General features: G+C 37.4%; 1 long non-coding RNA gene across 4 annotated transcripts in view; it reads right to left on the bottom strand.

The window, feature by feature from the left end:
* Positions 1–5,423: 5,423 nt before the first annotated feature.
* Positions 5,424–25,243, bottom strand: part of LOC137858020 (uncharacterized) — a 24,172-nt gene continuing 4,352 nt past the window's right edge. The window contains exons 4-6 of one of the 4 annotated variants that reach the window (XR_011097484.1): positions 19,534–19,651; positions 9,998–10,101; positions 5,424–9,320 (exon numbers count right to left, since the gene is read on the bottom strand). This is a non-coding gene — a long non-coding RNA (uncharacterized lncRNA). Of the gene's footprint in view, positions 10,102–10,903; positions 12,545–19,533; positions 19,652–25,243 lie in introns of those variants that run through there. The other 3 variants (XR_011097482.1, XR_011097485.1, XR_011097483.1) reach the window with 3 other exon arrangements.

Here is a 25,243-nt window from a genome sequence, read left to right as displayed (position 1 = left end):
AAACATTTTCTATTTATAAACCCCCTTAAGACTTTTGCAATGTTTCCTGTGCAGACATACCACTTAATCATCAGAAAATGACTCAGCCAATCAGTCCAGGAGCTTCCTGGCCTCCAAACAAATTGAGGATTCAAAACTAGGGAGAAAATTACAAACATGCTCAAAACTTGACTGATTAGTCAAAATACTGATGCTTAAGACATTTTTAATAGATCAGGAATATGTTACAAGTTGTTCACCTGGTAGCACTAAAGCACTTCTTCAGCAAGAATAAAAATATCTTGCTCATTCAAAATGCTTTACAGTTCTGTAATTGCTCCACCACAATATTATAGTTCAAAAGCAAACAAACAGGCTTTTGACAGAGATTTGTAATATGGATAACCCTCCTGCTGCTCTTAGGTCTGAGGTGCACATTGTTTTGAAGAAATGCTTGATCATTTTTGCTTAAATAAAAAATCACCCAAGAAACACAATTGAAGAAATATTTTCATTTTCAACTTGCTTATTTACTACCACATTGCTGGTTTTTCAGCTCTAGGATATCAGGATCTATCTAGGATATATCTTGCCATATTTTCTAAGCACAAAATGAATGCTGGCAAATTTTTGTCCATATATGTCATCCAGCATATTTGTCTGAAAAAAAGATTAGAGGTGGAGCTGTGATACAAAGCGCAAGCAACCTCAATGCTCCTTTCAAGAGCAGAAGCATTAACAAAAAATTAAGAACAGAATTTCATCCTAAAACATTAAGTAGTCCACTACTATCTGCATGATTCATCATGGAAACAACTACAGAATTTCTTCCATGCTCTACAGTACAAGAAGAGCAGTAGAAATATTTCCTTTTACCCAGATGTTGAAGCACCATATTTCCAGCATTTCAACCAGGTTTGAAGCCAGCCTCACCTACAGGCGTTGTCCTAACCTGTATGTACCAACAAAGTAATAAAACATTGCTGAGTCTGTAATCTCCTGAGGGACCCAATCTGCAAATAAATTTCAAATCTCTACCACCTCCATAAAAATAATAGTATTTACTATACTATTTACTTGCATTACTAAGGGCAGTTTTTCATTTTGAGGACTTGAAAGCTACTCTGTTTTGTAGCTGTGGATGCTGAGGCCCAGGGAAATAACTTGCTCATAGTAATAGCACAAACCAACAGCCAGGCTGAGAATGTAGCTGAGATGTTTTTACACCTAGTCCCAGATTTGACCTTCATAGTTTATCTAATAACCACTTGTCTCCATCATTTTCAATTGCAGATAGAGAGAACAAAGTTATGGAGATAACATCATTTACTCAAAATCTACCTTTTAGACAGCAGCTTCTTTTCTGCTACTGTTCAGATACTTCTCAAATCTGAGGCAGGAAGGAATAATCACATACAGTTTATGAAACCTTGATCTATTAAGCAAGAGAATACCCGTGATCAATAGCAAGAAAATTATACTCATTTGATTTTTATATTTTTTATTTTTATTAGATAGAATAACTGGTCTTTAATTATAGTGCTTTCTTTCAGGCAAACTTTTCAAACATGATGGAATTTACAGAGGGACAAGGTAAATATCAACATACTATTGATTTCATTTCAATAGCCCTATTAAACATAGGGCTATTGAAATGAAACCTATTTCATATTAACTCAAGTAGCTTCATATTAAAAGTCTTAACAAAGGATATACCACTTATGGCTGCATGCAACGCATGGCAATACATGCCCCCATCCTGAACTGACCTGATTGCAGTCCAAAAGTGATTGGAAAAATAAGAATGCTGTATCATCTGACAGCCAGTGTTGTTCTGATAAATGTCCAAGGTCACATTCCAGTGCTATCATTGCTGGCCTTTCATCTGCAGAAGCTGTTCTCTCGCTTTCACAGCCAGTAGTATAGCAGCAACTTGAAAGCAGCTGAAAAATATATAAGAATAACTCCCATCAAGAAAAAAAATATCAAAAGACTAGGATATTTGCAGCTAGAATTGTAGCCTCAAATGTGTTAACATCTATTTCTACTCCAAGGTTTGTTTAAAGTATCTTCCCTTCTACATGACTTGTCTTACTGTGGGGTCTGTATGGAAAATTAACAGAAGGTGTGAACAATGAACTAGCGCTTACCAAAGCTTTGTATGTCTCAGTATCAACACAATGCCATTATTTATCCTGTCTCTGGCAATACAGGTTCCACATTGCTCTGCTTCTCATATTAAGTGATATTATTATGGTAATAATGAAGCTGCCAGTCAACACTGCAAAATCTAGATATGTTTTTGCTAAGTCTTCATTGTTAATCATGTAAAAATAATTAAGGACACAGGCAGATTCTTAGGTGAGATATGTCTCCCTCTGTTTTGTGAGCCAAAGTTCTATCAGCAGGTCCTATATGGGACAAGGTAACCTAGACTTCTGAAAAACAAAAATCTTTAGAGCTCTACGTTATGAATATAATTGCTCGAAGGGAAAAGAGAGATGCGTCTTCAATGTCATCCCAGGTTGTACTGCTGACCCAGGGAAGGTACATGAAACCCTTGCCCTATAGCTGCAAGAAGCTTTGATTTAAAATGTTGTTTTAAAATAGATTTGGACAAGTGCCTAAGTCTGAATGCCCAAGGCTTTGCTCTGCAATAGAAGGGAAGGAAAGAAGGAAAAAAAGGAAAGAAGGAAGGAAGGAAATTGGATCAAAAAAGAAAACTCCCCACATAAATATAGGTTAAATAATTGTGCTGAGACCTTGGCAAACTCTATCTCCTTTCAACTTATTAGGAAATAAGGATTTAAAAATTTGTGCAAGCCAGCCATGGTATAATTTAGCAGTTTAACAATGTACCTTTAACAAAAAATCATTATGTAATTACAGTTTTTGGACTAGATGGAGTGGAATGAGATGTATACAGTGTAGAAGAAAAGCAAACTAATATAGGGCATCACTGTTACTTCAAAGGCCCCTATTTGTATTGTGTTCTTAAATAACCTCCTCATCCACTTCCACAGAAGGTTACTTGCTTAGTTTCTCCTTTCCAGCTTCACCCTTACTCTGATACAGTAAGATCAGAATGGATGCAAAGAACAAACCAGCTCAATTCCAGTTCAACTTGTTCACATCCCATCCATAGATGATCCAATGTACCTCTTCTGGGAGGTTCTTCCTTAACTTGACCCTTGAAAAAGTCTCACTGCCCCAAAGAGGCAACTCTGTCTCGTCCAAACCTGAATAGATGCAGCATGAACACTTTTTTGCATGCACAAAAAGTGCAGAAGACTAACACCCATTCAGCTTCATCCCACTGCTACCAACTCAGTGGTGCAGCATCTGATCTGTATCTGGGTGATAAGAACTTAATTTCTTACAAATTATATATTCTGAATTATTTTATGTTCTTTCAAGGAAGTGCTCAAATAAAACAAAATGGTAAGGCTGTAGTTATGTAGTTAGAATAGGATAAGTGATCTCTGAACTCAGTTATGTAACTTGTCTCAACTTTCTGTGCCTATGTAACCAACACAGATGTAAGAATTAAAAGATGTCATGGAAACAGGATACAATACAACAGTCACATGCAACTAAATTAGCTGATTTGGGTCTAGTGAGAGAAGTCTAAGAAGTGACTGTCTTGGTAGGTAGGAGTTACTGCTCCCTCAGATGCAGCACCTCATCTGGCAATAATGCCGTTGTTGTGCAAATTAAATGGCTAATCTTAAGTCATGTAAAATTGAACATTCAAGCACTCAGAAAATATAGGCTCATTTTACTTTCACTACATTCACTGTTTTTGATAACTTCTGTGTGAATTGTTGTATGTGGTGGTGGAAAATAACAGAGAAAAGGAACCATGTCTTCTACTGTTTTGACACATCTTGAATATACCTTTGATAGCAGAGGTTACTAAAAAACAATAGGAAACTAGGTTTCAAAGGAAAACAAATGCATAGATTATCATCATTTAATTTGACTTCCTATCCAACATGGGCTAAAGAATCTCACTCATTATTTTCAAACATATACTTTCTGCTTGCATTATTTTACCCATCTGAGAAATAACTTTGTTATTTGAACGGCTTAAATATTAGAGAACCTTCTGCATACCAAAGAAAATTGCACCAAGAACTAGCTTGCCTCAGAATAAAAAAAAACTGCTGCAGTTTATTTGTGATTTGAATTTATCTAGTTTCTGCTTCCAAATTTAGGGTGTTTCTTCAGCTTGGTTATAGAGCTGACAGCCACCTTTCCTTTACTAGTGGGTTGTGATAAATCCTGTCTCTTGGAATAAACAAATAAATTAGTCTTTGTTGGGCTCTTCCTCTGTAAGAACCAATTGTTAATATTCAAACACATTACTCAAGTGATCATGCCTTATCGAATTATTCGGGTCAGGTTTTATAAGTGATTTGGAGTCCCTGGCATTTGCCATCTTGACTGATAAAAACACTGTATTTCAACAGAGCCAGAAAAAAATCTTGGGGGTAACTTAGAAATGGTTAAAGCTATCTACTCTTATTACCACTTCTTCAGCTTGTCATTTAACTAGCTATTTAATACAACATTTCTATGTTTTTTGGTTTTGTTTTAAATTAGAACATACAATGTTCTTACAATGACTGAATCATATATTAGATCAACACAGGTATCTTTATTAGCCACATTTACAAATGCATATTACATAGCCACTATCAAGCTCTATCACTCATAAAACTATGTCAAGTGGTATCAATTGTTACCATTAGGTTTTTTATTTTCTTATTGCAACTCACCTCAGACTTTTCCTAATTTTGCTTCTCAGGGTAACTGGTCTGAAGCTCATGATCAATGCCATTTCCCTGTTTAAATTTTGTTACATTATCTATTTTTAAGTCCCTGATATCCTGCAATTTGGTAAAAATGCTACAGGACTAAAAAGTTCTTTAAACATCCCATATATATCCTTTGAATTCTTGGTGTACGAAGTTGTAAACATATCTTTGTACATATCATAATTTAAAAGTAGGAATTTGAAATCAAGAAGGACGTATGCCATTACTCAATGCAAAGAATCCATAACAGAATAATGTGACTAGGAAGTTTTAAGATTATGAAGTGCTGTTATCAACATATTGACTCTGTCAAAACCTTTTAATAGTGGTGTCTAAGCAGGAAGTGAGGGAGGAATCACAGTTATCCAGTCTTCAGTGAATAAGGGTGTGGCCAAGTGTTAAGACATCCAGAGTGGTGACAGGGTCAAAGCCTAGTGCTCTTCCACAAATGGTAGAAAGAAAATGTTCAAATGCTTGGAATACTGTTCTCAAACAAGAAGATTCAAAAATAACCCAACAGTCTCAATCTGAAAGGATACAGTAGCTGAAAAATAATTCCATATAAAGAAAAAATAAAATCAGTAAATTCAGCAAGTGGCTATATTTAGAAGACCTTTGTGCCAGTTGTTTTTTTTTTTTGTGCTTTTTTTTTTTGTGTGTGTGTGTGTGTGTTTGTGTGTGTGCCTTTTTTTTTTTTTCCTTCCTGGTAATGAATTTTTGCCAATCTTTCTCCTTCTAAAGATAAATAGAGTTAAACAGGCAGTTTCTCGGTCATGAGAAACAAGTAAAAGACTGCCCAGACTTAACAGAAAAAAATGAAAGGCTGCTCTGGATCATGCACAGTAGCTACATAAAGGAGCAAAACTTGATATTGTGGATTTCCACGCCAGAGTAAGATCACTCAGAAGAAATAATTTCCTGTTTCATTCATAGAGTTGATACCTATGACTCTGGAACAGCCAGTCCAGGTTTATACTGTCCCTAAACTCACTGACCCAAGAAGAAACAAACATGACCATAAAACAAACAAAAGCTGAACACAAAGCATGACAAATAATGTTTAACAAGTCACAGCAATATTTTGTCTTTTACAAAGAATTTAAATCTTTTAGAACTTGCAGTTAATACTCTTTTTTTTCTTTTTCTTTTTCTTTTTTTTTTTTTTTTCTGAATTAAGCTCTGTTCTTGTCCCATTGATAGATTCAGTTTCTATAAATTCTCTATACAAAGAGACTCATTTAATTAGATTCTGCTACATTTATTTCTATGGGAGAAGACTATTCACCTGGGGAAGTGTTCTTGTCTCAATCACTGCTGACCAATATGCCAGAATAGGCTGTGCACGTTGAACAAAATCCAGCTTGTGAAGAAAGCCATTTTTAAACAAACAAAACAGCTATGATTGCACATGACATGACAGATTTTTTTCATTAAGAAGCAACACAACAGATCCATGTCAGTTGGAGATCCTAAATTTAAACCAAGCAGTATCAGGTTTCTGACATGCACTAAAAACACCTATACCTCAGTATTTGTTAGGACTTTTACATCTGTAGTTGCATTTGAAAGTAAAAGAGGGAATCTGAAGGGGAAAGCGAGAAGACCCCAGAATATTTCTGCATCAGAAGTGGAAAAAGGGTTCCAATGTTTTCTTCCTTAGTTTTTGACAAAAATCTAGCACATAGGAGCTTTTGAAGAGCTATAAAGTGCAATTCTACTTCTGAAATCCTGCCTTCTCTAAAGGAAGGGTTGGTCTTGGGACAGTGCTGTGGCAGCCTGCCTGACTCCTCCACTTTGCTACAGCGAGTAACCCACTCATCTCAGAGAGGCAGCAGCAAAATTTTATGTTTCTCCATGACATAACCTCACACATTATATAAGTAAATATATATCTGTATGTATAGGCACACAGAGAAAATATTTATACTGCTAAACATTTGGATTATGAATGCAAAAATAAAGTGAAGGCTACTGGAGCCTCCATAAACTATCAGAGTTATACTAGTTTATGTATAACGAGACTTATTATACAATGTGCAGACTTACACCACTTGCTCTAGCTGTGTCAATACCAGAAGACTGAACTGTGCTTTTGGGAAAACGGTATCTTCAGTAAGTACCAGCAGCATCTTAATCCTTTTAGTATGGCTCTGATACACTGATCACCAAAATCTAGGGCAGGCCTCTGAAGTTGTTGGATCAGGCTCTAATACTCCTTTAGATCATAATCCTGCAAAGATTTAACATTTACAAATAACTTTATCATGTGAGTAGTTAAATGGGATGTTGGAGGATCAGGGTCAGAACTGGAACATTCAACAGATTCCAGCTTGGGCTATATCTATCAAGGATACAACAGAAATAAGGTAAGAGTTAAAGTGGCTTCTAATCAAACCTCATTCTTTGGAACATGCAGTATTGGAGGACTTAGTTAAGCTTAAGTTCAGCCACAACTATTCAGTCCTATCAGCTTCAAAGGGTTTTAATCAGCATGCAAAGCTAAGTACATCTGTGAGAGATAGGGACCTGGGTCATGGCAGTCTTACTTCTGACACAAGTATTCTGCTGTGACACAATGCCTGTTTTAACATTTTCCCCCTCTGTTTCTAGGTCTCCCTTTTTTTAAATCTTCATCCTTCAAATCATCAAGCAGGAGACATCAGCTGACACACTTTTCTTCTTTTTCTGCTTTGAAATCCCCTCTTGATACCTCAAAGTGCAAATACTGTGAGGATTTTACCTGCAGCAACAATTAAGAAGATGTTAAAAACAGGAGAGCTGAAAGATAGAAACTACTCTTTAATTTAAAAGTTAAGAAATGGGTGTTTATAGCCCTCAGCTGAGCTAGACTACCCTGCCCTTGACATCTCAAAATTTTTAGTTCTGGCTTTGGCCTCTTACATTCTGTGTAAAGCACTGGAAGTTTAATTTGAGGGAAAAGAGTTGTATTTCTTGAACAAGTTTTGTATGACTTTGCAGGGGGAAGAAGAAACTGAGTAGTAGAAGAGGTGTCCAAACAAAATAAATTCTAAAAACACAGGCAGGCTATAGGTGTGTTAGGTGAGAATATTTTCTTGGTTGCTGCTACGTTTGATGTTACATAATTAAAAAAGATTATCTAATTCTCTATGGGCGTATCCAACTAGGGATCTGCTACAGCTCTACTGTGTTTAGTTTGGCTTTTGTCATTAGAAAGTCTTTGTTCAGCAGTGTTCACGTCTTCCTTCACGGAGGTAAAATAAGGTAACATTTTAGGAATAAACATGTACAGAAAAGTGAAAAATGTCCAAGAAATCTAAGAGGAGAAAATCTACTATTTGAACCTGGCATCTGGTTTGCTCAGTTTATACATGAGAAAAAAAGGCTAGTTATTGCATACATTTTTACTTTTTGATTATGAAGAAAACAAGACCAGAAAACAAAACAAAACACTGAAATAGCATTTAGTGCTATTTTTGTAGGTCAATGTACAATGAAAATTGAGATACAGTTGGAAGAAACACCAGGCAAGACTGGAGTGTGATTTTTTTTTTGTTGTTGTTGTTCATAAATTCCTACCTATACAAAAATTAAGTGTAAATATTAAGTGTAAAAATTAAGTGTAAAAATTGTTCATTTTTAACTGTTGCATAATGGTAAACTCCTTTTTTATAGGCTGCAGTGATTTGAAGCCTGTAAAAGTGACATTAGGAAATGCAAACCACTTTACAACAGCATGTCCCTGTAATCAGAGGGTAGCTTCTGCAGCAAATTCACAGCTAGAGCTGTCTTCTGTGTTTGTATATTGATTTCACCACTGGTAAATAAAAAGAATTTGTGTGTGTCCCCCCCCCTCCCCCCTTACAGATGTCTGCTTCAAAATTCAAGGTTTTGAAGAAACCTTCACTTGAAAGCCATTTTAAATATTAAGCATCAATAACATTAATCTTGAAAAAAATAATAATAAATTAACAATCATGATACTCATGATATTGTGAAATCTAGTGTTAAGATCTAGAGAAAAATGAAGTGATACATGACATTTTAAAAGTTTCTGTATTTACACACACTGCTTATTTAATTTAATCATGGTATGTCAACTAGGCCCATCCAACAATTTTAGCATGCATGATAAAAGGGATCTTTTATCAAAAGGAATTAAGGTAAGACAAGCAGGCTAAAAAACAGACTCCTGAGAGATCAAAAGGAAAAATAAAGCAATTTGCTTGCCTGAAGGACAGGGAAAGCCCCATTTAACTAAACTCCCAGAAGGAAAGGTAGCATGTACATAGCCTGAGAAATTCCATCAACGGCACAATTTATCCTCTTGATGTCATTGAATGGTTAATGACTGTAGATACACGTAAGAATGATCAGCCACGTTCTGTTCTTAGCTGTAGCCATGCAACCCAGATGTGAGCAACCAGAGCTTAACCGGTGGTTGTTTTTATAGATCATTTACTTCAAATGTTCATTTATGTGCGTATAAATGATGGTGGTTTGTGTCCCATATTTCTTCTGCTGCTGCATCCCAAGCCGTTCCTGTAAGGCAGATTCAGGGTACTGTGGAGATGAAAACGATGGGTACAGTGGGGATTTTAAATGGACTCCCTGCTTCCCTGAAGACATGCTGCAAACAAGCTGTAACTGCCCACCCAGGTTGAACAGGCTGTGGTCCAGACCTGTCCTCACACATAGCCTCCATTCACTGCAGCTGGATTTCACAAGAGCGACTAAGGGCAGAGCGCAGCCGTTGTGTTTCAAAACATTTGCAGAATGATTGGACATAATTCTTTGAAGAGGATTTAATTTTCTTAATGGGTTTGAGTAAATCATCAGCCTCCACAGCTGCATGGGGAATACTTCAGGAGACTTCACGCGGCATACTTCAGCAAAGCAAAAATGCACAAAGTCATACCTGTTGGACACAACATCTCAGAACAGAGCTGTTCCTCTCAGATTTCTACTGCACAGTATATTTTAAAAATAGTGAACTAACCAATCTCAATGACTGATTTTACTGTACTAGAGACTAGAATTTTTTCCTCAACAGTATAGTTAATATTCCTTCTCACATGAGCATTTTAATATAAATATACATATGAAAGTGCCTTCATCCCTGAAGCCAAATGAAGGTGTTCTTTTGAAAGTGGAAAAGTGAAAACTGTAAGCAGATGTCTCTGAAGCCAGCTTGCTTTCAGTGCTCATTCAGCAAATACCTTCTACTTGCTTGCTTTCAGTGGCCAAAGATCTGACTTCTGTGCTCTGAAAAATGCCCGTCATGGTGCCTGGGTGAGTTGCAATGGTCACGAGTCCATCAGTTCTGGAGGCCAAGCAGAGGAAGCTTGAGTTAGCAGTGCCATTCCCCACGTGCCTCTCTCTGCCTGACTCACCTTTCTGACACTTTTCCTGCCCTGACTGGACTGGTCGTACTTGCACTCTGCCCTCTGCTCAGCCTATCTCAGCAAAACCCATGTGTTAAGCAAGCAGCTGTCTGTTGCAATCTCTCAGTGAGAAGCAGGAGGCCCATGGAGACCAGGGGCACCCTCTAGAACAGAGCAAAAAATCTTCCTAAAATGACCAAACCCGTGACCTTGTTATAAAATCTGACTGTCCTGAAAGGATAAGGTTTATTCCTCACTGCCTCCTGTCTGCCAACAAAGAACCTGACCCCTTCAAATCAGCACCAACTTACATGGCAGGGAGCCACAGGAAAGCTAGCACTTCAGGTTAGCGTTCCCTTTCCCCTGCTTTAACCTTTATAATCAAATATCAAAAAGAATGAAAACAAACCACTGCTGCAGTCATTGGCACATTACATTTTCTGTTCTCACCAGCACATTTTATAGGTCACTGTTAGGCCAAGGAAGCATAACACAGCGTTCCTTCCCCCCCCCCCCCCCCCCCTCCTTCCCCCCCCCCCAACCCTCCCCTTTTTAAATTTGAAAGCAGGTATCTTCTTCCAAGCTAAATACTTTTAACTACTGGACTTCACAGAAAAAGAAGGTCATAAGCTGACTCATCAATAGCCATAATAAATGTGTAAAAGATCCTGGACATCGGATCATGTAAGTTATATGAATGGCAGGTATGAAAGATGGTCACCACCCAAGAAAACAGATGTATGTGTTCTTAAGGTTTACCATGATTTATGAAGTAATAAACATCTTACAGCAGAGCAAAATGTCCTGGGCCTGATCATCTCACATATTATCACCTACGTGTATCTATACACATCTTTTATATACTTGTTTTACACCTCATGCACAGAATGATCTCTCAACTAAATGAAAGTGGATAAGGGAGTCACTTTTATGCCACTTTGTGTGAGGCATAAACATACAACAGATTACTTTTACAAGGTGACTTGCTATTTTCACTGAAAGAGAGGACAGTAGTTAAAAAATCTAAGAAATAACTGTAAAGATGCCTTCATCCAAACATTTTATATTCCAAGCATTTAAAATACTGAAAAAGTGTCCTTTGTAGTTACTATCTAGCACCACCAGCTGGATGCTCTAAGGAACTAAGACCTAGATTTTTACTGCTTAAAGATGGAAATACTAGCAAAATGATCTTATGGTCCTGTACACGATTCTTCTCTTGCTGGTAAAGTATCAGCTGTAAATACCTGGCATGAATGGCACGACAGGATGACCTGGCTGAATTTTATTCATTTTGTTCAGCAACAGCTGTCAAGTGAAACCTTGGATATACCAAAGGATGCCCATCTGTATGTTTTGTGCCTCTGGTGGAATCTCATGCCAGTGAATACAACACTTGCCACGATCCTGCATGGAAAGAACCTGTCCATCCCACCTACTCGCGCACCCCTATGGGTGCGAGCATTCATGCAGATTTTGCTCAGCCTCATCTCTCCCAGCCATACAAGCAGTGTGCTCTGAGCAAGCAGCCGGGCACTGTGTGTCAGGTGTGCCAGCACAAGAACAATGGTTCGCTTGGGTAGGTTGCTGTAGCACACTGTAATTTCCTGCAGGGCTGTTTCTAACATCTGGGCTACCAGAGGATGCTAACAACCTTTCCACACAGGAAAGTAAAGGAAAAAGTTTCAGATATCTAGATAGCACCTCATAGGATTTTTTTTTGTGAACCCCATTCCAGTCCAGTTGGAGTCTGGCAAACTAGCACTTAGTTATATTGATAAGTACTTGGCATATATCACCCCTTATGTGGAGGACACAAAGTGTGCTAAGCAGAAGCTAAACGTGTCATTCCATTTTACCCGTTGGCAGAGAAGTGGGTAACGTAAGATATGCAAAAACATTACTGCTTAACACAAAGCAGCACAAACATATCAATCACACAGCAGGCTGCTGCTGTCCTTATTCCTCTGCCAGCTATGATGAATGGCATGAAAGGGAATAAAAATGACCTCCTGTGGATTCAGAATAGGTGTGGTGGTGGCAGGAGACTGGATCTTTACTCCCAATCCTGGAGGCAAAACTGCTGCGTACAGATGTCCTTTTTGTCTGAAACTGGATACTCCTCTGTACTTAAAAGACAAAGCAGCTCTGTTGCAAGCCCAGAATGGGAAGGGTGAGTAAATGCCTGAGATATGATGTTTTATGTCCAGTGAGCTCAAAGGCATCATCCCTTCCTCCTGTGAGTTTTGGTCCAAGAAGAGTCAACACCTAAAGCTTTGCAAGAATCATTTTTCCTTCCCAGACTGGATTTCTTGTGCAACACGTGCTGAGGGTACATAATCCAGCTCTGAAGAAGCAGGTCAAGTGGCACAGTGACATGGACTGAAAACAGAAAAGGATTAGTGAGGCTGAGTCTTGTCATAGTAAGCAGTGATTAACTTTGGGGTTCTTTGCTTTTGACATTCAGATCATGTAAAATCATGGCATTATTTCAGTGCCAGACAGACTCAAGTCTGAGCCCTTGCCTTCATAACAGACACATGACAGATGAAGCAGATTGTACCAGCTGAGTAAAAAGCAGAAGTTGAAAATGAGTAAAAGGTATTCATAAGAACTTCTGCTTTGATGGAAACTTTGCTATACCTGCAGATAAATAAACTACAAAATTTGGCACAAGAGTAGCCCAGGACTGGAATAGCAGGAATGTTGCAGATCAAGATTAATGTGCATTGGCAGAGCTACACGGAGAAACATGCATGGCACCTGTCTCCATGGTGCCTGTCTTGAGCTAATGACGTTAATCTCCTGGTTTCATAACCACAGTATTCAATCTCACATTTTAAAACAATACTTCGTAGATTTTAATGTAAACTACATTGAGGGAAATTTTGCTGAGGAAAAGCACCATGCATACACATAACAAGACAGCTGAATAAGGAAGCAACGCTTATCCAGAACTGTGTTCATACATAAAGGATTTTACCTATTCTTAAGGATATATATCCATGCATGCATGTGTGTAAAAATATCTGTTTTCTATGTGCTGATAATAGGATAAGCATAAAAATGCTTAAAAGGGAGATGATGTTTTATAGTCCCAATCAGCTGAGGTGCTGCACAGTTCCTTTCAGAAAACCAAAAATTCTAGAATGTCTGCAACCTGGATTTTAAACAGACATTCCTAGCCTTGGTGGGATGCTGGAGAATCTGAAGCTCTGCTTACAAATATCTGCAACAGGCGTCTGATTAGTTAGATGCCATTATCTTATTGAACCATCCTTAAATAACTATTACAGCCACTTATCACTTCTAAGAAAGAGAAGTAAGAAGGCATTAATTGGGGGACCATTACATGAGTACTATATTTTCTTTAGGACTGAATGTACTGCAGGTTTTACTATGCTGCATTCCTTCCTCAAATATTCCTCACTAAGCCCTAACTCTATTCATGTTAAAACTCCTACAAGTTTTAGTTGATCTAGGAACAAATTTTCTTTTTCATCAGCTAAGAACAATTCCATCAGAAAGACAGGCAGGAGAGTAGAAGATTTTGTAGCCAGGTCTCAAATAAGGATAACAATGTATTTTTCACATTGCCCTTACAAGTTTTGTCTTGAAGACAATACTGAATATTTATAAACATACCAGCTTTCAAATCCCAGTGAACTGCTTCTCCTTATTTAAAATATATTCTGAGATAAGCAGTGCCTTTAACTGTAGGAAGAGTATGTCAAGCCTGAAAACTTTTCAGTGCTTTTTATTTCTTTTAAAACTCATTCAGGAAATGTGTAGACAAACCATCAGAGATATTTTTGCTAATTTAGGCATAATGGACTGGGTAAACACTTCAGTGAGAAAAGAATAGTCTATCATTGAAAGACCACATTAAATATTGGATGTATTTTTATAATACTTTTAAAATCTTAAATAATTTCACAGATAGTAGGAGGTTCCTACGTTTGCTGTTTTCTTTCTGGAAAACAACATACACAACTGCTGTTAAACAGTGGACAGACAGCGTCCTGGGAACTCGGAGGAACGTCCTCCGCTCAGTCCCACCCACTGGATGGAGCTATTTGCACAGCACATTGCTCGCTAGCGCTAGCCTCCCAAGTGTTCATCCAGCGCAGTGCAAACCTAACAGCCCCAGCTCATATTCACATTTCAGATTCCCAAGTGTTGCACAGAAATAGAGTTAATATGTTATTAATATAGAGAAATAGCATGAAGTTCAAAACAGACTGGAATTTTCCCCTTTAAAAAGCGACATATCCAAATCAGTTTTTTAGGGTAGAAACAACAGATGACCATGTCCGTGTATGCATATGCACACAGATTTGCACACACAGAAGTGTTCAAGAGCCTAAACAGAGCAGAGATCCTACTGCTGCTTATGTGGAGTAAGTGTTCCTACAGTCTTTAACAGATTGGCAATTCTTAAATGTGAAAGATTTTGTGTACAGACTAATTTTCCAATGGCATTTATGTTTGGTTTCAATTAAACTCAGAACTCCAATAAAGAATATTCCAGGATTACTTGAAAATTAGACACCTTCATTTCACATGTGTATTCTTAAATGCATGTGGTGCACAAAAGACTGTACAATGAGTCAGAGAGCAGTGTATTAAGAAAGCAGTGTATTAAGCAGTCATCAATTACACTACAAAAGGCAGCAGAATGCATTAATGCTACTTGCTTTATTTATTTTCAGTGATCTAATTACTCAGGACTCCTTAATACAAGCTACAGAAATCAACTAGCTATATTGATTAACCAGCTGCAAGAAGTGCGGCCTTTTCTATCTGGTACTCATAGTTCTTTGAAAAGAATATTCATCCCCAGTTTAAATCCCCCATGGCTCACTTTCTACTGTGTGTGTTCAGCCAAGGCTGATTTGACCGTGTGTAAGAGCCCAGCACTTCTTTCAGTCTGTGAGAATCTGGTCAGTACTTATTGTGCCATGTGGTCCACAAGAATGTGGAGTTATGGAAATGCTGACCTTTAAGAGGCGTTATTTTATGTATAGCTGTTGACTTCAAAATTGACTTATTTCCACCCTAGTGATATGTTGCACAAGCTTGAGGAGCTTTGGGGATCTGCTAGATCCACTCACTTTCTGTGTGCAAGAACACTGCATGACAATGATTTTGAAAGATTTCTGCATTCTGTTTTACAACATTTCATCTGTTATCTCTCCACCTCTCAACCTCTCTGTGTCCATAATGTGTCATACCCAAAATAACTTAGGAACCGGTTGTTTGATGTTTTTTGAAATCACAATTTGATTCTGCGAGCTACAGGGAAACCAGGCTCTACATGAATTCCACAGGTGCCGTGTGAATTTTATATACTCCATGGCACAAAACAGGTTCCAGATGCCTAGGAAACCATTACACATACCACTGAGCTTACTCATTGTATAAATGTTATCTTCTTTAACTATTTATTCTCTCATGTCTACTAGATGAGATCACAGGAACCTACGCCTCACTATCAACAGGGCCACATTGCTCTTTTTTTGCCTCACCCCTTTTCCATTGCACTGATAACTGTGGATTTTTGCCAGCTGCAAGTAGTTCTTGGCTGGCATTTGAGAAATAGCTTGGCTGCTGACTGGGAAAAGTATGAAGGGATGATCTACCAGAACAGATTAACTCCTTGGTCTCTGCTTTATTTCTGTGACACAACCAGTTTTCCTTAAGTATCACTCATTCAAATTCTCTGAAGTGCCTTCCTTTCACCCTCTCCTAATTTGTTTATTATGAAGTATTTCAAATGGCAATGTAGAGGCATGCATTAGAGTCTAAAATACAGAAAAATAAATTAATAAGTAATAATTAGCGTCTAAAATACAGGAAAAAAAAGAATAGAACCCCATCCCATTGTTTGTATACATCATGAGTAAGAAAAATGGCAATTTGTCATAGGCTGAAGTTTTTCTGAAACAAACCATCACTCAGCAGTTGGTACAAGGTCAATTCTGGACAATTTTCTAGCATTAGTGATATAACCCAATGAAACTGCCAGAAAGAGGTGTCTCAGACAAGATTTTTGGCCAACTAAATCAATTTTTTACTATAAGGCAAAATGGTCTTTATAAAATCACGTTTTCAGATAAATTTGGCCAGTCTTTTTGTTTATTAGCAGATGGTCACTTCTTCATACAGTAACATCCCATTAACTTAAAAAACCACTAGTGCCTTCAAAGTATTGTGCGGAGCATGGTTCATGCTGTTCAACAAGAATTCTCATTTTCACAGCTCCTTATCACACAAACACATCTTTATGCCTCCATATCATTCCCACCACAGGGGGAGGGGGAAGGGTTGGTTTTAATCAAACAAGTGCAGAGCCTACAACAATTGTTTAGAGTGTCATTTGAAAGCCAGCCTCACCAGCTCAATAGATGTAGAGACACCAATCATACTGGATCAGTCAGACCCAGTTCTGACCCAGGCTTAGCTCCAGGAATGAGCTCAGTGTGCTGAGCTGATATGTCCTTAGCCCATCCTTCTCCTAACACTATCCAAATTTCAGAGACATCTGTCCATGCCAGCCTGAGACCTGAAAGAGGTTCAGAAAAGAAACAAGAGGCAGGCTATAACTGAAATCAGTTCTTCAGCTAATACATACATACATATATATATTTATTTATTTGTTTATTTATTTTAGCTTTCACATCATCTCCAGAATATCCCTGGTAAAGATCTGTATGCCACACAGGTGAAAATTAATTATCAGGGGAGTACTATAGGTGTGCTACATTCATACTATGGTTTCTAGTTTAATGGTACACTTTCTGTGTCCAGTCACAGTCTCAAAAGTAGAGCAGCCTAAAGAAAGAAAGGAGAGGTCATTCAAAATACAAACATACAGGAACGACAGAATAGTCCATGGAAATATTTGTATGCTAGAGCTGGCAAAAAAGTATAGAGTAGTAACAGCTAAAAAAAAACAACAATCAAAATAGGTGAAATAACATAATCACAAAAGTAGATAAATTATGGTATAATCCTGTTCCTTCAAAGACTGACAGATACATAAGCTTGCAGCAAATACATACAAAGCCATCCACCTGTGTGACTTATGCTGGGAAGATATATATGCATGTGAAAAAGTCATAAGAAAAACTTTGCTATAGATAGTGTGTAACTTTAGTAAAGTATTTTAAAACCTTGAAATAGATGGGTTATTAACCAATCTTTTGCCCTAGACAGTGGCAATACTGGAGCCTTCTGGGAAATGAGACACGGGGTGTGTCTGTTCATTGCCGCAGCTGTATCACATATATAATATACAATATATAAAGGATGAAGGATATAGCATGATCAGAACTTTTACTTTGCTTTTGCAGAACTTAACAAATTAATAACACCTTGAACGTATTTGTCTGACTGAAGCCTTGGGAGCAGTCAATCAGAAATAAGAAAGGATGCAATCTTGTGGAAGATAGAACCTGAAGTATAAATGCTTTACTCCAGCTAAGTTACAGTGACACCTTCCTAGTCAGCTCCCAGCCACAGGACTGCATGCCTTATGCAGTCTGAGTCCAGAAAAACAGTGAAAACTCAACTCAAAAATCACAAGGCGGTTGCCTGGAAATATGTAGGGATAAGATTTAAAAACTATTGTCATTATTGTAAATCTGAGCAAAATTCTTTGTACGTTCATTGGATCTTTTGTTCTGACAAGGAGAAAACTGAAACTTCTTCCCGGGACATTTACTTTATTAAGTGATTTACTTCAGTAAGTACCTAAAGCAAGATGTGTTTTCAGGACATAGATAAAATTATCAGGTAACATGGTCCAGTTAAAAAGTTAGCAAAAACAAATAAATCAGATTTTTTTTTTTAAAATATCCATTTTTTTTTTCCTATTTACTTTGAAACACAATTTTGTTCCAAACTAGAGATGTCAGCAAAAAAAGAGTACTGAACAGAAAACAGGATGTTCCTACAGGGCTTTATTTCAGCTCTGGAGGAATTGCTTTCTGCCATCATTACCTTACAGGTGAGTAAGCTTATAGAGAGTCTTGGAGCTGTCAGTCCCCTTTGCAGATACTAAACTCCTTGTCTGGAGGGGCTCCTTGTATGGAGCCTTTCCAGAAGGCTCCTACAGTTCTTCTGGAAAGGCTCCATACAGTCCTTAGCTTGTAGTACAATTGGAAGGACATTAAAACCTGAGGTATTCACTCTATCAAGAAAAATAAATAAATAAATAAATAAAAAATCCTTGTGGTAAGTACAGCAGTTCATGTAGGAAACTGTTCTACCATCAGATGAAGCTGCATTGAAACAGAAATCACCTTTTAATTTGCTGGATTATAATAGTGAAGAACTGCTGTTATATACCGCATTTCAACATCAGGAGGCATTGTTCACAACAAACACATCCAGCATAGTGCAAATATATGAAATGGTTTACCAGCAGAAGCACAGATGTAAGAAAACAAAGCAATTACTTTAATTCATTATTTATCATAAGACACATAATGAATTTCCTCAGCATGCCTTATTTATCATAAGACACATAAGGCATGCTGAGGAAATTTATTAAGACTATGTTCATTTTGTTGGAGGACTAATCCCTCATGCTTTAAATATGTTAAAAAAATGATTGTGCTCTCAGCATATACATGCACACACACACACATGCATATATACATACGTGTATATCCACTACTACACCCACAGAGTTACAGCTCTATGTTCCTCATTGCCTTGTAAAATAAAAATGGTCAAAAGTGAAATATAACAGGAAAATTACATCAGTCTCAAATTTCCAGGATGCAAGAAGGATGGAAGCTACAAGCTGAATTTAATGCAAGTCATAAACAGAAGGCTAAGAACCAGGCCTTTGGAAGGCATGTTAACTGATGGCAGCAGAGATCTCCACCAGGGGCAGCAAAGAGAATAAAAGCAGAGCCTTGCACAGGGGTATTATGGTGGGTACAACAAACAAGCTTTCAAAGAGGACGGTCTGTCCCTTGCGCAATTTGCCTCCTAGGTGCTGGGCAGTTTGTGTGACCTCAGCCTGTGTGACAACATCCTGAGGAATACAGGTATCATGTGAAACCTGGCTTGTACCAGATTGCATTGGCATGGCCCTAAAAAGGGTTTCAACAACCCTGTCATTACAAAGGTTGACTCCTAGCCCCAAAATAAGGCACACAGATCAAAGATCCTCAGCAACTGATGCTCTTCATAAGGGACAAAGAAATAACCTGTAGCCAATTTGTAGAAAGACATGCCAAGGTGCTAAAATACAAGGTATGCTCTTGGAAGACAATCACACTTCCATAAGGCACAGAAGTCACATTCAGAAATTCAAGAGCATCATAGGTGAAAAGTATGAGATTGGAGGTACTGACCTAGTAAATGATTCACTCATCCTGGGAAAATCCACAAGACAGACAAGTCCTTCATTGCACTGTCTCCATGTAGCCGTCTCACATCTGCTCTGTCCCCATTATCTCATTAGAGCATGATCTAGAAAGTTAACATGGCTTGTTTTAATGCAGGCTAGCAACCATACTGAGTCATCAGTTTATTCCAAAATATGACTGGTAATTGTATGTCAGTGTTCGAATCAGTCACTGATTGCCTGGCTCTGTTGGGCATGTCATTAATGTTCCCTCAGTTCCCCAAAATTTTGTCTTTGGCACTTCGCACCAATGGTCATTTCTTTTATTCGTGCAATTATTTGGGGAAAATTATGGATGTTTATTCCTTTCTCACATAGGAGCGTGATAAAATGGACATTATTAATGCTTCTAAGAAATTCTCAATTAATTTTATTTGAGATCAGTATAGTCTCTCCTTTCACTAATTCTCTCTTTTCACAGCTTGTATTTTTAGTTCCAGTTATCCCCTACAGCTAACAAACATGTTGCTTCTCTGCAGGCATCATGATTTTATTATTTTTCTTTGTTTAAAGATGAATTACATCATCAGTTGTTTTTTGTTTTTTGTTTTAATTTTCTGAGATCCTCTTTCTAAATGATACATTCATTGTACTTCTTGCAATTATTCTTCCTTTTCCTATCTTTGCACAATATAAGATAAGCAACAGGAATGTATCCTCAGGGCTTGCAGCTCCCTGGCAAGTCATATTTTTTCACCTTTCATAGTGCAAAAGCTATAGGCTTGTCAATAATGCTGTTTAACAGCCTGTGATCCTCTTCGTCTGTTGCTGTGCAGCCACACATCTATCAATAACATTTATGGCTCCTGGCAACAATGGCAAATCATTCCTTCTCCGTTTAAGCTTCTTTGGCGTCACCACCAAGGCACTCCTTCCAGCTGCAGTGCTGCACCATCTGCTGTTTGTAAAGCATCTCATTTTAGTGCTTATTTGTAGTTTCTGATTATTGGTTTTATCAGTGTTTCAAGAACAATGACAACCTTCATGTCCTGGAAGTTGTTTGTCCCAGCTGTTTTCATGGGACCACTTCTACTTTCACAGTTTTTGTAACAATACAACAGATCTTGCAGCGATTGCTATTCATACACCACTCTTCTAGCACCTTTTACCATTCCTTTAGGTCATTTGTGGTGTTAATGCCACCTAGACTTGATTTTGTACATGGCTGATGGATCCTGTTCCTAAGATGCGACCGTAATAATTTATTTTCTCATTATAGCACAGTAGTATTCTTGAGTATTCTGTTTTTAATACTTAAAAATAGTTGCAAAACAAAGTACTTGCTGTAATTTTGGTAGTTTGGCCTTTGCTCCCAGTTCTGAATTTTACATAACATAAGATTTGTGCCTTCATCAAAAGTAGAATGTTTTCTTGTATTAAAGTATGCAGAAGTATTCTTTTTTTTAAAAAAAAAAAATCAAGGTGCTTATAAAAACTTTCCCATGTAGATGACCCAATCCCAATTTTGTTATTTTAGTAGGTTTGTTTTTATTAAAGAAACAATAAAAATTTAGATTCAAAATCTGCAAAATATAGTGCAGTCCATTGCCTTAAATTTTAAAATACCTTGTATCTAAAAGAAAACTATTTACAAATATTTTTGTGTGCATAAAATTGTATTAAAGCTAATTAGTCATAACAACCTAAATAGATAACAGATAATGTGCATTTACAGAGGGATATCCAGTAATACTTTTTGTTTCAAATGATATTCCGTATGGATTATCAACTTTGACGTTCATATTTCAATAGGAATTTAAGTAAGCATCTTGCCAGGAGTACAGTGAGAAAAAGCCTAGAAGGTATCAGCTGAATACACATTCGACACAGCATGCTGTTTTGAATTCTTTCATCTTATCTCAGAAAGTACATCTCAGAATATTTATGAGACTCTTGCCAGCTCTTGTGATTATTTGTTGCTGTTTTTGCAAGGGGGTTGGAGCCAGTGAGTCCAGAACTGATGCATTCTACCAAAACCAAATGCCACTTTTTAGTGGAATTTTGATGTGATATCTCCCACACTTGCGGGTGAGCAGCAACTGGCATGCTGAAGGAAAGAGGGTGCACTGGGACACATGGAGAGCAGCACCAGGAGGGCTTCTCCCAAGTCTTGATGGGTCTGTGAAGAGGCTACCAGGAGCCATGACCTTCTCTTTTCCCTGAGCCCTTCCTGTTTCCTCAAACTTAACTAAGACCTTGAGTCACCAGTGATCATTTCTCACCAGAAAAGAAAAACTGCATAAGAAATAGAGAGAATTGGTTTCCACAGTCAGTTTTTGTTCTGCTGGCTTCAACAACAACCTGGAAAAGCAGGTGACATGAGGAAATAGTGCGCTAAAGTAAAATATATCTAACTGTGAAAAAAATTGATCCTGTAGTGATTCACAAACTCAAGGACAGCAAGATGAAGGGAGCACCTGTTATTTCTTTATGGAATACTTTTCTTTGTTCTGAATCATTCAACTTTTTTTCTTGTGTTCTTTAACAAAGACCATATGCAAGTTAAATATCAGTGTATTAATGTCTTCATAGTTGCACTAGCTATTTGGAAGATAGTCAGCTGAGAAAACTGGATAGTCCTAGGTTTAGCACATGGATTAGAGAATTCTTAATTTATGAATTTTAAAAGTAATATCTTTCCAAATGAAGGACTCATATGTTTTTGTAGCCTTGGGGAAACAGCCAGCTGTGAATGGCTACCCTTTATTGTGGGATTTCTTTTTTCTGCTATTTAATACACAAACCTATTCACCATAGCAACCACTAAAAATGTGGCATGAAACAGGAAAAAAAAAGGCAATACCCATCCTTGAAGAAATACTGATTCAAACAAACTTCATTTCCATAATGGAAAAGTGTACAAAATACCATAATTCAGAATGACATGCAATTTAAAAACAGGAAATATTGGAGCTGTTCCTCTTACATGGATATAAATCATTACAAATCTGTTAAAATCTGTGAAAGTACAATACCTGATATCAGCTTAAACTCTGTTCTGTCTTCTGTGAATTTAATAAATGTATAGTGCTTTATGATGTTAGATACACAAACCACAGATTGAATTACTTTCGTAAGTCTTAAGATACGGTTAGAACAGGAAATAGAAAATCAGAATATAGGAATGACTCATTTTTGTATGAGATTTTATCAGTGTTTGCATTTTTCTTTATTTTGAAACTGCAGTGACATTAAACTAAGCTTTGACTACACGCTAGACTAGAAAAATTAAATAATGATGCTCAGTTATAATGTACTGTGGAGAGACATTGGAAATCTGGTAGAGAAAGACAACACACCTGAAGACTACATACATTATATCTCCTGACATCATAAATGTTTAAGATATGTGGTTAGATGGGAATTGAAGTAGCTTCATTAAACGTACAAGATGGAAGGTTGGATTGCTTCTATGATTAGGCAAATGCATGCACAAACTACTGGCTAGTGAGTCATCTATGAAATTGTTGTTGCCAAGCAGCAAACTTTGCATGTATTTTGTCATTGTTTACATGCTTATCATTTTGAGAAAGGCTTGAGGAATAAATGGCTGTGACAACTTCGGGGGATTTATTGAATGCCTAGAATCTGCAAGGTTCTAAGTGGATAGCTGATACCTGATCTTTAACATTTTCCTAACACATCTGTTATCTTTGTGGTTATTGGTAGCAAGTACAATTTATAGCATCAAAGAGGGAAAAACCTGGCCAGCATGACACACATTCTCTTCCAAGGGATGAGTAAATTTCACCTTCATAAACAACCAAAACACTACTATACATTATATTCCCTATATTTTGTTTAAAAAAAAAGAAGCAAATAAATCAACTTTTTCTTCAAATTAGATGTCTCTTTTTGTGTATTATATATATGATAAAAGTCTTCTGTTTCTCACAGTACATTTGGTTCTTTCTTCTTCTATGTCCTTTATTTCACACAAGCACATTGTATGTTTTCATATTGCTTTAAACTAGCTTCAGGATTCACTTCCCTTAAGTCATTTGCTTTTCTGAACCAGCCTTTTTTATTTCCCTGCTTTTAGCTTTGCTGTTTTGTCCATGTGACTTTCTCTTTCATGCGGTCTCTTTCAAGTACTTTTTCTCTGCAACTCCTTTGCACTGCTTCTCTCTTCCTGTGTTTCAAGCCAATCTTCTCACCACCCCTTTCAAAAAACCTCCCTACTGCTCTAGTTGTTATCTAATTTTCCTTATGTGAGTTCCTGTCTATCTTCAGCCCATTTAATCTCTTAATTTATTTAGTTCCTTCTCTTCCAGGTACCTTCTTCATGACTGTTGTCCCAATTTCACAGCAGTTCGTAGAATGCCCATTCCTTGATTCTCTTGTCCCAGCTCTCACATATACCTGTTGTGTCTGCTTATAATACAGTTTCAAGGGGGAGAATAGCAACTGTAGCAAGGTAATGAGATCTGTAGTAAGATTTAGGTCATATCTAACTTGATGTTGCAAAGTGCTGAAGTGAACAGGAATGGTCAACAATTAATGCCATGGAACAGACAACAGAATTTGGCTCTAGGATGTCTTTTCTCTACACATATCACCCCTACACAAAAAGGGACGTGTTTCTCTCAACTTCCGTATTAAAACCTTAATTGGATCAGTAACTGGCAAAGGAATGCTAAGTGGAAAGAGTTGGTCCATCAACTTACTCTTATTAACTTTGCTTACGACCTTACCTGCAGCCAACTGAGAATTTTATAGAGTGGGTGGCTGCATTAGGGAAAAAGGTACAAATATAGTCTGGAAAAAATGTTCTCAGAGTCACATAAGAAAAATCTTCATACAACTTACAGCTACAAAACAACCACCCTTAAGAGCAATGAGAAGGGAAAACAGAGGCACTCAGAATGAGTGATAAGCCTACCAGAGATCCCAGGAGACCTACACTATCAGCTCAGCAGCCCAAGCTATGTCACTTCTTACTACAATAGGGAAATGCAGTTACCAAGCAGTCTCTGTCTTCATGATGAAGCCCCAGAATGGAAGCACCATTTGAATGCATGCAAATTGTGTTAAGGACAAACACTACAGAAAGTCAAAAAGAAGTGATTTGTCCAACAAGCCTGAGAAATTCTACTTTAAAGACAAATGCACTATTTGTGACAGACCGCAAAAAGACTTATGTCTTCTAGCTTCAAAAGATACAGCTGGGACATCACAGGTCAAGGTTGGCTACAAGAATGAGGCAATACAACTCAACCCTGGCCTAGAAGGATGCTCTCTGATAATGAGAGAATAGCTTAATATTTGTTAATATCCAGCCTTCCAGCTCTTGGGAGTTGATATCAATGAAACTATCAACTATCTATCTACAACAAATTGAGCACACCAAAAACTTTCAACCATTACTTTCTGATCTGAAACGCACTCTGAGATCTGAATACAGAGATTCTGCATTTCACTCCCAATTATCTTAACCACGAAGTCTTAAAAACATTAAATGCTACAATAGTGCTCATGATAGTGTTTGCACCTACGTACTGTCAGTTTATACTACTCCCAAAAAAACACGCATGTACATTTTTGTAAAAAAGAATTACACTGACTTTTTCATTTATGAGACAATATTGCACTTCATAAGTAGCTGGAATAATCTGGCATGTGAAAGTTTGGAAATGTAATTTGATTGTATGAATACA

The sequence above is a fragment of the Anas acuta genome, chromosome 5 (genome assembly GCF_963932015.1).
Source record: "Anas acuta chromosome 5, bAnaAcu1.1, whole genome shotgun sequence".
Taxonomy (NCBI): Eukaryota; Metazoa; Chordata; class Aves; order Anseriformes; family Anatidae; genus Anas; species Anas acuta.
The sequence above is the reverse complement of the archived record's forward strand: the minus strand, read 5'-3'. Positions and strand labels throughout refer to the sequence as shown.